This window comes from Leiobunum rupestre, chromosome 9 (genome assembly GCF_980474605.1).
Source record: "Leiobunum rupestre chromosome 9, qqLeiRupe1.1.hap1, whole genome shotgun sequence".
Taxonomy (NCBI): domain Eukaryota; kingdom Metazoa; phylum Arthropoda; class Arachnida; order Opiliones; family Sclerosomatidae; genus Leiobunum; species Leiobunum rupestre.
The window spans coordinates 15,276,921-15,294,336 of record NC_143392.1 but is presented as its reverse complement, the minus strand read 5'-3'; the positions used below and the strand labels follow the sequence as shown (position 1 = coordinate 15,294,336).

Genomic DNA, 17,416 nt, shown 5'->3' with positions numbered 1-17,416 from the left:
TAGACTCCATAATGAGCCGGAGACAGTGTGTGTTCCAGTGAGAGTGACAAAGACATACAAGAAACGCGCGCGTGGTGGAACAGCGGGAATTTACGAGCCAGCGCCCTCTAACGATAAGCGTATTTATCTAATTCATTAACAGGCGCCCTAACTCGCCTTTAATGCCCTGTTTTCGGACCAATAAAGGCCGGCGAAGGTAACGGAAGATAGACTTAACCAGAAACGGTTATCGAGGATCTACTGATAACCGTGGCGGCGCTATAGTTAGGGAATGGTCGCGCGTGACGTAAGGGCTGATCGGGATAAACAAAGCCCCTCCTTCGAAGGAGCACGTGTTCGACCAACTATTCCGTACTCAACAAGTAGGCGACACGAATCAACTCGGACTAAGATCGAGGAAGACAGACTGGGGAAAGCGAAGTCGCTTAAGCTTCCATAACTCGGGGAACGTGTCTCGCCAGTCAACGAAGGGTCAGACGGCCACGCGACCCAGCCAGGGTCTTCGATTTTACCTGCCTTATTGGCGAGACCCCGCCAAACAAAGTGAGTCTTAAGAGAGTCGCCCGCCTGTAATAAATGGACATTGATTGGCCACGTATCACCTTAGCTAGTGTCGGGATTTACTGACATCGCGACTTCCTTATACGTTTTATTTATTTTACGAGGACTGCTCGCTTCGTTTCCGTAATGAGAAAATAAACACGCGGGTTGGTTTTCATTTTTCACAAAACATTTAAGGTCTTTTCATACGAGCCAACATTTTGGCCAAGGGATGAGTAGGCGTAGTGCTCGGATTTCGATTAATTTTTATCCATGAATAAAATAAGCTCGGCGATATTTAAATAATATTTATTTAAACAACCAATAGTTAAGTGAATAAGCCTATTATTTAAATAAATCAAACAATTATTTAAATAAATGCCACTTTTATTCAAATAAATGCTTGGTAGCGTAAAAACAATTAAATAAGTTAAAATTATATTCTTTTTACCAACGTTTTTTAAATAAATCGGAAAATTTGTGGATAATGAATAAACAATTCCGAGCACTAAGTAGGCTACAGCTTATGCGTGTAAATTTTAATAGAACCCATAATTAAATTTGAAATTTTAAAGGAAAAAGTGTGAAAACGGTAGGGCTGTGCGATTAGTGGTTTTAGGCAATGGAGCCGGTTATCGAATATAATATTTTTTTTTCATCGAATATTCGAGTCGAGTAATATTAAAATCGAGTCGAGTAATATTGAAGTCGAGTCGAGTAATCGAGTACTTGATTAAGGGGAAACTTTCTCTTAATCGAGTCAAGTAACTAAAATAAACCTCGAATAATATTTTTAACGAGTCGGGTTATCGAGTACTTGATTAGGAGCTGGTTTTATTCAAGTAATTATGTAATTAAATTTAAAAGGAGTATTAAGTAACTTTCAATGCTGGAAAATATTCCTTTAATTTAAATGATCGACAGTTTCCACAACTTTGTAGGTACCGTTCATTGCCCCCCAAAAAGTTGTAAAAACCCCTCTTTGTACTTTGAAGCAACGAGGATAGAAAAAACAAATACTCGACGAGTTTAGAGAGCAGCTTATTCGAGTAATCGGGTACCCGAATATGCAATTTTTTTATACTCGGTAATCGATGAGCCCTAGAAAACGGCTTTCGGTTTTATAAAAATCATTAAGTTTACATTTTCAACATTAAATTATGAAATATTGCTCTTTTTTTAAACTTGAATTTTAAAAAAATACTTTATTTTACAATTAAAAGAAACATTTTTGTAACTTCTCAAAGAAATTTTTCTTCTAAAATCAAATACCTTTAATCAGGAGCCAACGTTTACCAAAATCCTAGTTCCTTGTAGGTGCAGAAAAAAAGTTCGACAAACACAATAGATTTTACATTTACTCCGATTAAAATCCTTTTGAAATTTTAATGACTGTTTATTTTGATTTACTTCCACAAGATTATATATATATACAAAACGGATAATCCAGATAACTGTTCAGCGAACTGAATCGGGTGAGATGTGTTGTAGCAGATCATATGAGATCGGTTACTAGGGATAATAAACATGTACAATTTGAGATCGTTTTGCTTGGTAAGGGTAATATTACTATTTGGGTATGTTTAATCGAATTTCAATTGATCGAACACTGTTTCAAATGATCGAATCAACTTATTATCGAGATTAATTATGTATATATTATATAATTAAGACGCTTAATTAAGACTAGCATATGATGCGGCTCTTTTAACTTCTTGCCAATAAAGGGTCTTACAACCTAATATCTTGTAAAAAGTACCGCGGCGTAAATAAAAGGTAACAAAAGATACTATTAGTATTGTTCAAACAAAAATTCCCTTTAGCAGAATCTTCATCAGTTTAATTACACTTATTTCTTCCTAAAACAGTTGTTAACAAACTATTCGATCAAATGCTGAGAATGCTATCAAATGCAACTACTGCTGAATGAACCTTCGAACCAACAGCATTCGATCAAAAATGTTTTTTTCCGCTCAAACGTACCTAAACCGATGAACCTAATCTGACTAACTGCTTATATTCAGATATCTGAAAACTACAACCTGAATAACTTGAAACTAATACACACAAATCCCTAGGATTGTGTGTAAAAACCTTCGCTGAAGCAACACTTCGTCGCAGAAAATAATTTAAAAGATGAAATACCTATTTAGACTTTTAATAAAAATTATTTCAAAAAACTTATTTCGAAAAATATCTTAGTTCTTTCAATGCTTTGTGTAGTCATAATTTTAACGAGATTACCTAAAATCTGAACCGTTTAGTATTTAGTAATAGTCTGAACTTGTTTAAGTTGACCTTTATGGTTAGGTTTTAAAAACACGTGGGATGGGGCCCCCTTTTCGCGTTCAAGCTTGGGCCCCATGTCAATTCGTGACGCCACTGACGGTTCCGTCAGAAAACTTGCATTACCACCTCAGAAAGTGTCATACTTAAAGATATTATGTTACTTATTATGTCACATATTATAAAATTTATGGAAAAAATTACAATTGTAGCTATTAATTATTTTTTCGGCTTTATCGAATGAACCGTTTTTTTTTCAACCTAAAATGAAAACATTTGCGGTATACGATAGTGCAATCGATTAGGCGCGTTTTTATTATCGAAATCGAAAGGGGGGGGGGGCTGTCGTTATATTAATAATTTAAGATTTTTAAAATTTCCCGCCTTTTTTGACGGTGCGATAAAATTTTTGCTGGTGCACCATTGGTGCATTCGATTAAGTTTTTTGAGTTTATCAATATCGAATATTAGATATTACGGTCATTTTATGTTTTTTAAAATTTAACGCCTTTCATGTCGGTGCAATAAAATATTTTGGTTGTGCAATAGATTAGGCACGTTATTATTATCAAAATTTAATATGGGGGGCTGTCGTTAAATTAGCCCCCCCCCCTTTGTTTTTTTAATTTACCGCCTTTCCCCGATGGTGCATAAAATATTTTTGGTGGTACAGTGGTGCACTACGGTGCATGATGGGTGCAATTAGGTGCACTAACTAATTTTAAAATTGCTTTCTGGGGGGGGGGGCTAACTTAATGGAGCCCGCCGTTGGAACACGATTGGTAGTTGCATATCCCGTGGGAGAAATACAGATTCAATGTGAATTTAACCAACAACAAAATGTTATCAATACCTTCAATCGTTCTTCATCCATATGTCGCATTCGAACAAGACGAACAAATGTTTCCGACTAATATTTTAGAGCCCTAAAGAGGTAATAATTTAAAAGCTATTTTTCATAGGAATTTGATATTTAAAGAATGCATAGCCTGTGGGGAGTCATTAGACCTTGAACGATGTCCTCAAGGTCATTCAAAATTTACCGTTAGGCTTAGAGACTAGGCTCCAATTAGAAAGGTGTGCGCCATCGCATTTGTTTGTACAACTGACTCTGAACCGATGTAATTAATTATAACAGGAAACTATATATAGGTATACACTTGGAATGTCTAAGGAAGATTTTTACGGCCGTGATGAAGCTCGTAGAAATGGGCGTGTCTTAAAGCGGGAAAACTCACGAGAAAAACTCGCGCGCCTCGCTACCCTCATTCGACGAAAACTCGTCATTAAGCCTAGTCATGGTTATTATATTATTAGCTTACCTGATTATGTCTTTTATAACCATACAAATACCTGAAATTAGGTATCACTACACGTCTTTCGCGAAGAACGTTATAATTACTTTAAAATATTAAGTACGATAACAAATTGAGGTTTTTAAATACATTGTTTTATAAGCCTATTTTGCGCGGGAAGGTCGTCTATTTGTTACCATGACGACGCATTCTTTTCGCGTCAAACCTCGAGCCAATGAATTAGAAATGTCTTGGTACGTCTTACACTTGGCGTAGTTAAGCCCCGCCTTTTTCTCGAGGTGCTTTGGTATCACCGTCCCAATGGAACCTTAGACATTCCAAGTGTATACCTCTATAGTTTCCTGATTATAATAATTTAGAAAGTACTTGTGCTATGGCATAGAAATTTTCAGGACAAATTCACTCTGGTAAGGTATCTTAGACTATTAAAATTCGGTTGACCTTGAACCATGTCTTCAAGGTCATTCAAAATATCTAAAAAATAACCGTTATGTTTGGAAGGCTGGTTCCAATTCAAAACAGTTCGTAATCACATTTTAGATCCAAATTGATACCAACCGTCCTGATCTGTGCTTAATTTGAATAATTTTTTGTTAATTAAACAGTTTTATTTATTACCTTCTAGTTTTTGGTGTTAATTTATTTAGCTTCCTATTGGTCAATTTATACCGGTTCAGAGTCACTTGGACTTAAAATGCGATGGCGTATACCTTTCTAATTGAAACCGAGTCTCTAAGCCTGACGGTTCTCGAAATTTTGAATGACCTTGAGGACGTGGTTCAAAATCATTGAGTTTTTTATCATCTAATGCAGTGCTCGAAATGGTCTTTTTCACGAACCAGAACGAAATGAGGAAAACTTTTACGAAACGAACGGCGTTCCGGTCCATTTCGAGCACTGATCTAATGACCCCCAGCGCGTGCTATGCGATCTGAAAATATCAAATTCCTACGAAAACAGCTTTTTAATTATTAGCCTCGGATAATTTTTTAGTGGACGCTCTCTATATTTAAACTTTAAATATATTTTATTAAAGATAATTTATAGAAATTTTGGGCCATAAAAAACATTGTCTACAAAAACTAAATTTTTAACATATATGGTTAAAAAAATGCTATAAAAATCGTTCCTATCATCGCCAAAAATTTCTTCCCCCAAAGACTTATAACAAAGATTTGAAACTTGTAAATATTTAAGAAAACGTAACAGCTTTCAGACATCCCTTCTATTAGCTAGACTATAGTAGAAGCCCCACCAAAAATGATCAGCCAATATAACCTTTCCCCCGTCATCATCATCCGACGTATAACATGCCGAGACATTGAGCTCGTTTTCGAGAATGGGGGAGAAACTGAGGGTGGTCTTTCATTGAGAAAAATCGAAAAGTATTCTGAAAGTGAATTTTTCCAGTGCCTCCCATAAGGAAGAATTTCAAGAAAGAGAAAAGATTCAGAGGGAGGAGAAGTGGGGGAAGAGACTAGCTATACACACCCCGACCATATTTCAAATTACATCTTGTATCCCTCCGCGATTTCCCAATTTAGCGAAGCGATTTTTTCCCTCATCTTCAATCTTAGAAGGATCGCACTCCGCGGCGCTGCGCGATCCAACAAAGACGATTCTCCGAGTCTTTTTCCCGCGTTTTGGTCATTTTTTTTTAAAGAAAAGCTAGATCGACGCTCTCGCAACTTTGTAACGAAAGAAACTTAAAAACGGTATTACTAAAATGTTGGTTTTCTAAGGAGCGTTACGGAGTTGGTACGATCGTCTAGGCCTAAGACACTTTTAAGGAAATTGACGTTTTGGCACGAAACGCGTTATTAGCCCTTTTCAGTGAGGACCTTTAACAGAACGGGGAGGATGTTTGATAACCCTCCGGCCTACTAGCCTTCCCATCCTGATACACTTAAGGTATCATGATGGGAATGCTTGAGAACCCCCTCGGCATCCTATCTTGCCAAATTCAAGGTGTCATTATGGAATCGAGGCTGTTCTAACACCCAAAACTATTATGACCCTTTTTTCTTTTATAGAGACTGCATTTTTAATTCAATAGCTATCTGGAAAATACACTTCTGAGCTGGTACCATCGCTTTTAACACTCATTACGATTTTGAAAAGTCTTCTTGGCAGAGGTGCCGATTAGCAGCGAGGCGCTGACCTCTTGTCGTTATCGGTGTGCCCTTTGCATAAAATTAATACACTAATCTGTCTGTAATCACTCCGTAGTCACTATCTAATCATTTGTAATTAACCCGAACCCGTAATCACTATTTAATCATTTGTAATTAACCCGAACCCGTAATCACTATTTAATCATTTGTAATTAACCCGAACCCGTAATCACTATTTAATCATTTGTAATTAACCCGAACCCGTAATCACTATTTAATCATTTGTAATTAACCCGAACCCGTAATCACTATTTAATCATTTGTAATCAAGCCGTAATCACTATTTAATCATTTGTAATCAAGCCGTAATCACTATTTAATCATTTGTAATCAAGCCGTAATCACTATTTAATCATTTGTAATCAACCCGTAATCGCTATTTAATCTTTTGTAATCAACCCGTAATCACTATTTAATCATTTGTAATCAAGCCGTAATCACTATTTAATCATTTGTAATCAAGCCGTAATCACTATTTAATCATTTGTAATCAACCCGTAATCGCTATTTAATCATTTGTAATCAACCCGTAATCACTATTTAATCATTTGTAATCAAGCCGTAATCACTATTTAATCATTTTTAATCAACCCGTAATCACTATTTAATAATTTGTAAACAAACCCGTAGTCACCAAATAATCATTTGTATTCAAACCCTTATCACTATATGATCATTTTATTATCGCTTTAAATTACCCATTAATCATTTGTAATCAAACTGTAATCATTCTGTAATTATTAGTAATCAATCGGAAATCAAACCGTTATCACTCTGTAATTATTAGTAATCAACCGGTAAACACTATACTTATTTGTAATCAACCCGTAATCACTCTAGTCCAGTCAACGAATGCTCAAAAAAAGGTATAGAGGGAAATGTTGGGAACACAATTTTTGACTTGGTAACTTTGTTTGGACTAGTTAGGAGGTGAACATATCAAAAGTCCCCGCCCGTAGCCCTTGAGATGGGGGGAAGGAGGGGGTTTGAAGGTCCCATTTTTCGGTTTTTCACGTATATCTCGGAAACTATGCGTCCTAGCGACATGGTCACTTTATACACAATGAACGCTGATTAAATTTGCTACAGGTCTTACTCAGTCACGGATTTTGATATCTTGCATAGTTTTCGAGATATCCACTCTTGAAAGTCTTTAATTTTGGAGAAAAAAAATTTGCCTCACATTTTTTGCTCTTTTTGACCGGATAACCCTTCAACGATGCACCCAAAAAATAAATTCCGCCCATAGAGTTGTAGAGCATTAAATTCCCTTGGTGCATATTTTGGTTAATACGTTGACTGGGAATGGTGAGAAATTGAAAGATTCATTAGTCGGCAGTTGTCGCAAAACTTCAGATTTCACGCTCAACACTGAAATTGCTTTAACATTGGAAGGAAAATAGAAAAAATAGTAAAGTAAAATATATTATTGAAGTGAATTTAATGCTCTACAACCGTATGGGTGGAATTTATTTTTTGGGTGCATCGTTGAAGGGTTATCCGGTCAAAAAGAGCAAACAATGTGAGGCAAAAATGTTTTTTTCCAAAATTACAGACTTTCAAGAGCGGATATCTCGTAAACTATGCAAGATATCAAAATCCGTGAGTAAGACCTGTAGCAAATTTAATCAGCTTTCATTGTGTATAGAGTGATCATGTCGCTAGGACGCATAGTTTCTGAGATATAAGTGAAAAACCGAAAAATGGGACCTTCAAACCCCTTCGTCCCCCCCGGCTCAAGGGCTACGGGCGGGGACTTTTGATATGTTCACCTCCTAACTAGTCCAAACCAAGTTACCAAGTCAAAAATTGTGTTCCCAACATTTCCCTCTATACCTTTTCGTTGCCTGGACTACTCTGTTATTATTTGAAATCAACCCGGAATCACTCTGTAAATATTCGTAATCAACCCTTAATTATTATATGGAATAATTTTTTTATCAATTTAATCTATCCATAATCGCTGTGATGACTCCGTAATCACCCGGCAACCTTTTTGTATCGCAGTAATCAATCCATACTCGATTTAGTCTATTACTGAATACGTAATCGTTGTACACTCGAGCTAAAATGATTAAAGTAATCGCTGTAATCCCTTTCTAATCAATCTGTAATCAACCCGTATAATCCGTTTATTCCCATTCGACCGAAATCCCATTCGACCGAATCCCATTCGACCGAAAGAATTTTAAAATGTAGCCCAATTGGCGGGGTGATTTGGTATTTTATTTATAAGGTATGTACTATCGAAGATCCATGTTTAGGTTAGGTTAGGTTAGGTTAGCTTAGGTTAGAGTTGGTTAAGTTTACTATTTCAGTTTTGGTTTAGTTACTTTTCTTGACTAGGTGAAGATAAAAATATAATTCATGCTCATTCCATTTTATTTTCACATAAATGCATAGTACAAAGATATTAAAACATAGCAAAAGCCAATTTATATAGCAGCGTTCGGTCGAATGGGACACATAAAAGCGTTCGGTCGAATGGGACACATCAAAACCGCACGTTTCGGCGGAATTCGGTCAAATGGGACACCTCAAAAACCGCCTTCGGTCGAATGGGATTTCGGTCGAATGGGACTAAAGCGTATAATCACCCTTTAATCATTTGGTATTCGTCGTTATATATCTGTAATCGCTGTAGTCGATTGTGGATTAGGTACCGGAATATAGCCTTTTGATTACCAGAGTTATGACCATGATTTAATCTAATTCTAGTCGTGTTAAGTTAGAGGAATCCACGTCCTACGTCAGAATGCTATGCTAATTTTAGACAATATATGAGAAATATCAATGGTTTTAGAATACCAAGTGTCACACTTCAGATAATTAAGTCACTTATGGTCTAGAAGCCCTCTGACTGACTGATTACTTAGTTGGGAATCTCTGTTGTATGGCTTGGGTGGGCATTTGCCGTTATTGTGATAGTTTTCGAGGTTCCCCTTCGCGTTGTAACAGGCGACAAAGGTGAGCTGGCACAGATTCGAGCGAGTCTGTGGGGAGCAAAACGGGGGAAAGCAACTCAGCCGCTTTTGTCAGCGAAAGGCATCGGCGACAGCTGTGTGAAGCTAACCACGATAATTCATACGCTTGATCATGGACACGGAGCTGCAGCCAACAGTTCCCGACCGACACCATCCACCCAGTTCCATTCATTCGTGCGGAGAAGGCTAAAAGATACCGGCGTTCGCCGCAACTTCGCAATCGCTCGGAAATGCCAATTGGTGGCGTACGCGTTCGCGAATTTCCGCCCACGCTTAAAACCGCATCGTAAGTTGGTCCGTACAACGGGAGGGAATTGGGAGTGAGTCGTATATGCTATTATGAAATTTACATATGAATAGGTACCATGATCGATTGGCAATGTTTGGTTTCTAGTTGTGTCAGTCGCGGGCTCTCTTATACTCGAAGCCCACATTTTCAACCACAATTTCATTTTTTTAGACATTTTAGCATAATATAGCTTATATTTTCCTCTTTGTATGGTCATTTTATAGTGGACAAGGATCTAGTTTATGGACTGTAGCTCTTATATACGTAGTTGAAAAGTAGACCACTGACCCAGGGTTCAGACATATACTAATTGGTGTACAGTAATGTATTTATTATTTATTCCAAAACATGTATTTATTTATTACAAAAGTGCATTTATTTATTACAAAAATGTATTTATTTATTCCAAAAGTGTATTTATTACAAAAATGTATTTATTCATTCCAAAAATGTATTTGTTTATTCCAAAAATGTATTTGTTTATTCCAAAAATGTATTTACTTATTCCAAAAATGTATTTATATATTATAAGAATGTATTTATTTATTCCAAAAGTGTATTTATTTATTACAAAAATGCATTTATTTATTACAAAAATGTAGTTATTCATTCCAAAATGTATTTGTTTAATACAAAAATGCATTTATTTATTACAAAAATGTATTTATTAATTCCAAAAATGTATTTGTTTATTCCAAAAATGTATTTGTTTATTCCAAAAATGTATTTGTTTATTCCAAAAATGTATTTATTCCCAAAATGCATTTATTTATTACAAAAATGTATTTATTCATTCCAAAAATGTATTTATTCATTCCAAAAATGTATTTGTTTATTCCAAAAATGTATTTATTTATTCCAAAAATGTATTTATTTATTCCAAAAATATATTTGTTTATTACAAAAATGCATTTATTTATTACAAAAATGTATTTATTCATTCCAAAAATGTATTTGTTTATTCCAAAAATGTATTTGTTCCAAAAATGCATTTATTTATTACAAAAATGTATTTATTCATTCCAAAAATGTATTTGTTTATTCCAAAAATGTATTTGTTTATTCCAAAAATGTATTTATTCCCAAAATGCATTTATTTATTACAAAAATGTATTTATTCATTCCAAAAATGTATTTATTCATTCCAAAAATGTATTTGTTTATTCCAAAAATGCATTTATTTATTACAAAAATGTATTTATTTATTCCAAAAATATATTTGTTTAATACAAAAATGCATTTATTTATTACAAAAATGTATTTATTCATTCCAAAAATGTATTTGTTTATTCCAAAAATGTATTTGTTTATTCCAAAAATGTATTTATTCCAAAAATGCATTTATTTATTACAAAAATGTATTTATTCATTCCAAAAATGTATTTGTTTATTCCAAAAATGTATTTGTTTATTCCAAAAATGTATTTATTTATTCCAAAAATGTATTTATTTATTCCAAAAATGTATTTATTTATTCCAAAAATATATTTATTTATTTATTTAAATTAACGCTATTTATTTTAAAAATACTTACGTTATAGGTTATTAAAATTAAACGTTCATCAATTGAAATAGTTTTAAAATATCCAATGATTATGAAAGGGTATCTTTAATTTGATCAAATTACATTATTTTGAAGTGTTCTGGCTTCAAGACTTTTTATTTTAAGATTTTGTTCTTAAAAAAGTTAATAATACGTTTAGCTCTTCCTGGAACACTAAATGAAACTATTCGCTTGTTCTGGAACACTAAATGAAACTATTCGCTTGTTCTGAAACACTAAATGAAACTATTAGCATGTTCTGGAACACTAAATGAAACTATTCGCTTGTTCTGGAACACTAAATGAAACTATTCGCTTGTTCTGGAACACTAAATGAAACTATTCGCTTGTTCTGGAACACTAAATGAAACTTTTCGCTTGTTCTGAAACACTAAATGAAACTATTCGCTTGTTATGGAACACTAAATGAAACTATTCGCTTGTTCTGGAACACTAAATGAAACTATTCGCTTGTTCTGGAACACTAAATGAAACTATTAGCATGTTCTAGAACACGAAATTGCGAATTACTCTACACCGTGAACTATATCAAGGTCAGAATATGACGGTCATACTTTCTGCTCCTCCTAATATGCGGGAGTAAATAGAGTATACTGATAAAACCGTCTGATTAACCAGAATTTAACTATTAAAATGGCCACAGGCATCCATTTTAGGAAAAACATTTACTCGGACTCAAACTATTCGCCAGCACAGAATCGGAGTAAAATGATGTCATATGGTTTATCTTCTTACCCTACTTGCAAATCCCAGAACAAGTGAAAATTGTCCACCTAGTATAAGGAAACTTTCTTGTTAACTTGACGCACCCCATATCGTGGCATAGGAATGTTAATTTAATTTTAGATGCTTACAAAGCTATCAGTAATTATTTCCACTAACTGACACACATATGGATTAAATTATAGACTTATGGTTCGACAATGCCATATCACCGGTAATAATTTGGAGGTAAATAAACTTCACAGATAAAAACAATAGGAATTAGCATAAATTGTTTTGGTCTTAGCTAACTTATTAAAATGTTCCCAGAAATTCGTCAAAGCACTGCCAACTTCTATAACGCGCTTCCTCGATCGGGTTTGGCCGTGGTCAAAACATAGGGGCTACGTCACTAAGCCTAGGTTAAAAACGTGAGCCTTTTACATTTTTCTAGTCAGATACTTAACATAACTATCACAATAATAATACTAACGTCCAAGTCGTCGTTAATTTAAAATTATCAAACTAGTCTTTTTTCCATTAAAAAAGTATAAATATTTAAAAACATAACTTACCACAAAATGTTAAGTATGACTTTCTTTAAAAGTTAAACTTTTAAAGATTTATTTAAATGCTAAACTTTAAAGCAATTTTATAACCACGTGACTATTTTTAAAGGCGCTCAAATGTTTCCCGAAAGAAATTTTACCCAGTATACACTGCAAATCCGACAAATAAAAAATTGAAACATAAATTACTTTTTAAGGGTTTTATCGATATAAAATGTCTAATATTAACAGTAAACATACTACAAAACATTAATAGTGTTACATTGTTAATTACCTGGTTTAAACTAGTCTAGAGGTTTAGTTTTACTTTCAGATTCGAAAAAATTAGGCGAAAATGCCGCTTTATTTAAAATTACAAACAGTATATTAAACTAATCATGGAATGAAAACTCGTTTTATTTTTTTCGGAAAAATACGGAAAATTTTCCGGAAAAAAGGCCTCCGTCATTTTCAATTTATGCTATTGCCTATTGTTATCAGCCTTTCGACAGTAAATATACCCGGCCACCTGTTTAAAGGCATATTAAGTCGTTAGATGACTTGGGCCTAAGGTGGTGCCTTGGGTATTAGCCTAGCTGATTATTATTATTATTAATATTTTAGAATGTTAAACGCCGTATTTGTCTTAAATCTACGGATAATTCAAAACCTTGTTGTAGAGTACGTTGTACAACGCGGCTAACGACTGTTCCTTTAGTGGTCGTTGGGGGTCAAGCTTTGCTTAACTTGTTTAGCGTCATTTTAAAATAATATCGGCTCTTTTGTCGGGGTTCCAACACGAAAAGGCGCTCGGGACGAGTACAGCCCTATCGAGGACGTATTAAACGATATGAAAAGAGATGATAGTAAAATCGATAATGGCGTCGTTGGGAGGGAGGAGGAACCAACGATGCGAGGACACACACACAGGAGAGAAGTGGGAGATACGAACTGCTCATTTTTAGCCCCAAGTTTAAAAAAAATTCCAATAGATGGAGGGACGTGCGCCGAGTTAAGGCGAAGAAAAAATCTATACATTATTCGCGCGGAACCGAGTTTGGAGGCTAGTGCGATGGAAAATATCGAAGAAGAAAAGCACAAACAATGTCAAAACAGTCGATTTAAAAAATAACGACATTTCTGACCCGGACGTGATTCGAACACGCAGCCTTCTGATCTGGAGTCAGACGCGCTACCATTGCGCCACCGAGTCGATGCAAATCTGGCTTTGAAGCGATAATTCAAGAGATAGTTCGGTGATAACGAGGAAGTAGATGCAAAAATAAATCCTTTTTATGAGACGGATTAAAGGCGCGCTGGAAAACTAGTAAGTGGAACGTGTACGGAATAAATATGCGCGTAATGAACTAGGGGCTACACGTTTCCCGTACGCGTTTTCCAACGGTTTGCAACTATTACTGGGAAATAGGTATTTTACCCAACGCCGTAGCCAACTCAATAAACAGGTTAAGTAGCTCCTTGAAAACGTGTAGGCCTAAGGGTAACTTGTAGGAGTATAATAGGCATTCACTCCTACAAGTTACGCGTATAAGTAACTTACACTAGCAATGATGACGTCACGAGAATACTGTCTATAGGAATTTATAAATTGTAATTAATTATTATAAATTTCTTTGTATATGATTAGTCTTATAAAAATTCGCCTAGAGTCAATTTTGGGAGTTTGTTTGATTGTTTTTTGTTTAAAAAAATTTTAATCAAATTTATTTCAAATGTACAAAAATAGTGTCAAATATTATTAAGTTCTTGAACGTAAAAACGGTATATTGTATGGTTTCGCTTTTTGAAATTTTAATTAAACTTTTCAATTATAAAGATTAGTTAAAAAATTATATAAAATTACCGGTTTTAAACTTAAAATATTTTGTTTTGTGTTTTTTTATTATTATTCTCTGACTTCGTATATGTATGACGGGACACTTTCTGGGAAATGTGTGTTATTTTTATACACTGTCTTAAATAATAAAAGCCCTTTAATTTTATTAAAAGTGTTGTAAAACATGTAATCTTACAGGAAATAAAAAGAATTTGAATTGAATTGAATTATTTTTTTTATTAATATTATTATTATTATTATTGAAATATACAACATTCTCAAATCGGAGAAGAATTTGACAAAATCACGACCTACAACCACTTCTAGGTGAGCGAACATAATTTGGCTATACTTTTCGAAAGCAAAAACAGTTTTTTTTATTTTTTATTAATATTTTATTTTCACATGTATATTTTATGAACATTTAAAAAAAAAAGAATTTTTGAAGTAGGTAGACACAACGCCAAGTAATTTATTCGACGCCGCCGTCGAAAACAGTTGACGCCGCCGTTAAAATTTGCCAAACGCCGCCGCCGCCGCCGGACCAAATCAAAATGATCAAATTAGAGGGACCAATAATCATTTAAGAAATTCGAGCTGAATCAGCGCGGGAAATTACTGAACTTCAAACGTTACTGTTATTTATCATAAGAATTACAAATTTTGGATTATTATTATATTTATTCACGCCACGAAAACAAGTTGGCCCGTTCCTATCTAAACATGCCCAACAATATCACAACAACCACATACATGTAGCGTTACTAAAGTAGGAATTGCATAATTATTTAGTCGAAGTTGGCTGTGATATGGTAGTCACGTGATTTTGTTTTTCCATTTTAACAAGTTGGTTAAGACCAAATTTACTTTACAATTTCACCTATTTTCTTGAATTTTGTGCTAAAAAGCATGGTTTTTATTTTTACTTAAAGGTATAATCGTACGGATTAAATTCCAAAAATATTTTAAAATCCAACCAATCAAATTATGTATACTAGCCCAAGAAATTCAAATAGTACTGTGTTCCTTTAAGGCCTATTTTGGCCCTAATGGCGTTCAGAAATTAGTCATTAAGCCGAAAAGTAACTTCTATAGAGATTCTGGGATTTCCATAAAAAACGCAATTTCAGTGTTAAAAAGATGACGGATTGCTTTGAAGTTAAATTCCAGAGAAACGGTGCAAAAAATGCCTGTATACTCCCTAACGAGTTCCGGGGTAGGAAAAAGGAATTTCGTTGTAATACGTGCGAATGTGAGTGAGTATATAAAGCGAAACAAAGAGGGGGTTTTGGGGATACGCATTTCGGAGGCCATTACCAGAATACCCCCAAACTTCCCCGTCCTAACCTGAAAAATAAGATAGAAGAAAAAAATTCAAAATCGAGGGATGCCGACTAAGACAAGGAACCCCTGAATTGTCTTAAAATGATAGATTACTAGGTAATTTATCCGGTGAGGCAATGATTTCTAAGGAAAAGAAAATCTGGTCTATAATGCGCTGTTTTTTTGACTACTCAGAGTTGAAATTGAGGCCAAAAATAACATTTTGAAGTTAATAAAAAGTAAAGTCAATAGGACTGTGATAAAAAAAAACAAATTTGGCGATAACAATGCATACGTAGTTTTTGCGTTTTGTTCGGATGAGGCTAGTGCTCGGAATCGTTTATTCATTATCCACAAATTTTCCGATTTATTTAAAAAAACATTGGTAAAAAGAATATCATTTTAACTTATTTAATTATGTTTTTTTACGCAACCAAGCATTTATTTGAATAAAAGTGGCATTTATTTAAATAATTGTTTGTTTTATTTAAATAATAGGCTTATTCACTTTCGATTATTTAAACATTTTACAATTTTTATTCAACTATTGGTTATTTAAATAAATATTATTTAAATATCGGCGAGCTTATTTTATTCGTGGATAAAAATTAATCGAAATCCGAGCACTAGATGAGATAACTTACCCTAAATTTCAACGAAATGTTTCAAATTTTATTAATCCATCAATTGATATATCTTCCTTCGATACATGTAGTTTTTGGTGAAAATAAATAAATAAAGGTTTAATATCTTTTGTCAAATTGAATGATTTTTTAAATAACTTTTTAAATTTAATAATTAGTTTCTTCATCGGTTGGGTATGATAAAAGTGTAGTATTTTTTCGAATCAACAAACTAAATTACTTCGTAAACAAATTATTTAAAAAAAATTAAACAACGAGCTTCTTCATTGGTTGGATATGATCAAAGTGTAGCATTTTCCCATAAAATTACTTCGTAAAAAACCATATTTTGAAATGGAATAATAAGCTTCTATACTGGTAGTATTTTTCGCACCAAGAAAATAAATTTCTTCGAAAAAACATTTTTTTTAAAAATTTAATAATAAGTTCCATCTATTTTTTTGGTTAAGATCCAACTGTAGTATTTTTCGTATCAAAAAATAAATTACTTCGTATAAAAATATTTTTTTAAAGTTTAATAATTAGATTCTTCATTGGTTGACTAAGATCAAAGTGTAGCATTTTTTCGCATCAAAAACTAAATTACTTCTTTAAAATATTTTTTTTTAAATTTATTAATAACCGTCTTTATCGTTTGGTTATGTTCAAAGTGTAGCACTTTTTCAAATAAGTTTTTGAGCGTATCTCGTCACGTCAACTATTAAAATGAAATTGATCAATACGATGTATAATTCTTCATCCCGACAGGCCCATATACTTGAGCATCACCAATCCCACTGACCCAAAATAAAATCGATTGCTCAACTACCAACTAATATCATATAACATCAGATACCTGTATTTTTAATAGTGTTGTTAATTTTCCGGAAAAATAAATTGCTGAAAAATTTCCAGAAAATTTCCCGAAAATCTGAAAAATAAAAAATTGAAACAAATTACTTTTTAAGAGTTTTTAATGTTTTTAACTTTTTATCGATATGAAATGTAAACATACCACAAAACATTAATAGTGTTACATTGATAATCAGTTTAAACTAGTCTAGATGTTTAGTTTTACTTTCAGATTCGAAAAAATGAGGCAAAAATTCCGCTTTATTTAAATTTGCAAATAATATATTAGACTAATTATGGAATGAAACCTTTTTTTATTTTTTTCGGAAAAATACTGAAATGTTCCGAAAAAAGGCCTCGGTAATTTTCCGGAAATTT

At 33.6% G+C, this 17,416-nt stretch overlaps 1 non-coding gene across 1 annotated transcript; it reads right to left on the bottom strand.

Annotated features, from left to right (window-relative positions):
- Positions 1–13,544: 13,544 nt before the first annotated feature.
- Positions 13,545–13,616, bottom strand: TRNAW-CCA (transfer RNA tryptophan (anticodon CCA)). Its single transcript has one exon. It is a non-coding gene; the product is annotated as a tRNA-Trp (tRNA).
- Positions 13,617–17,416: the final 3,800 nt, after the last annotated feature.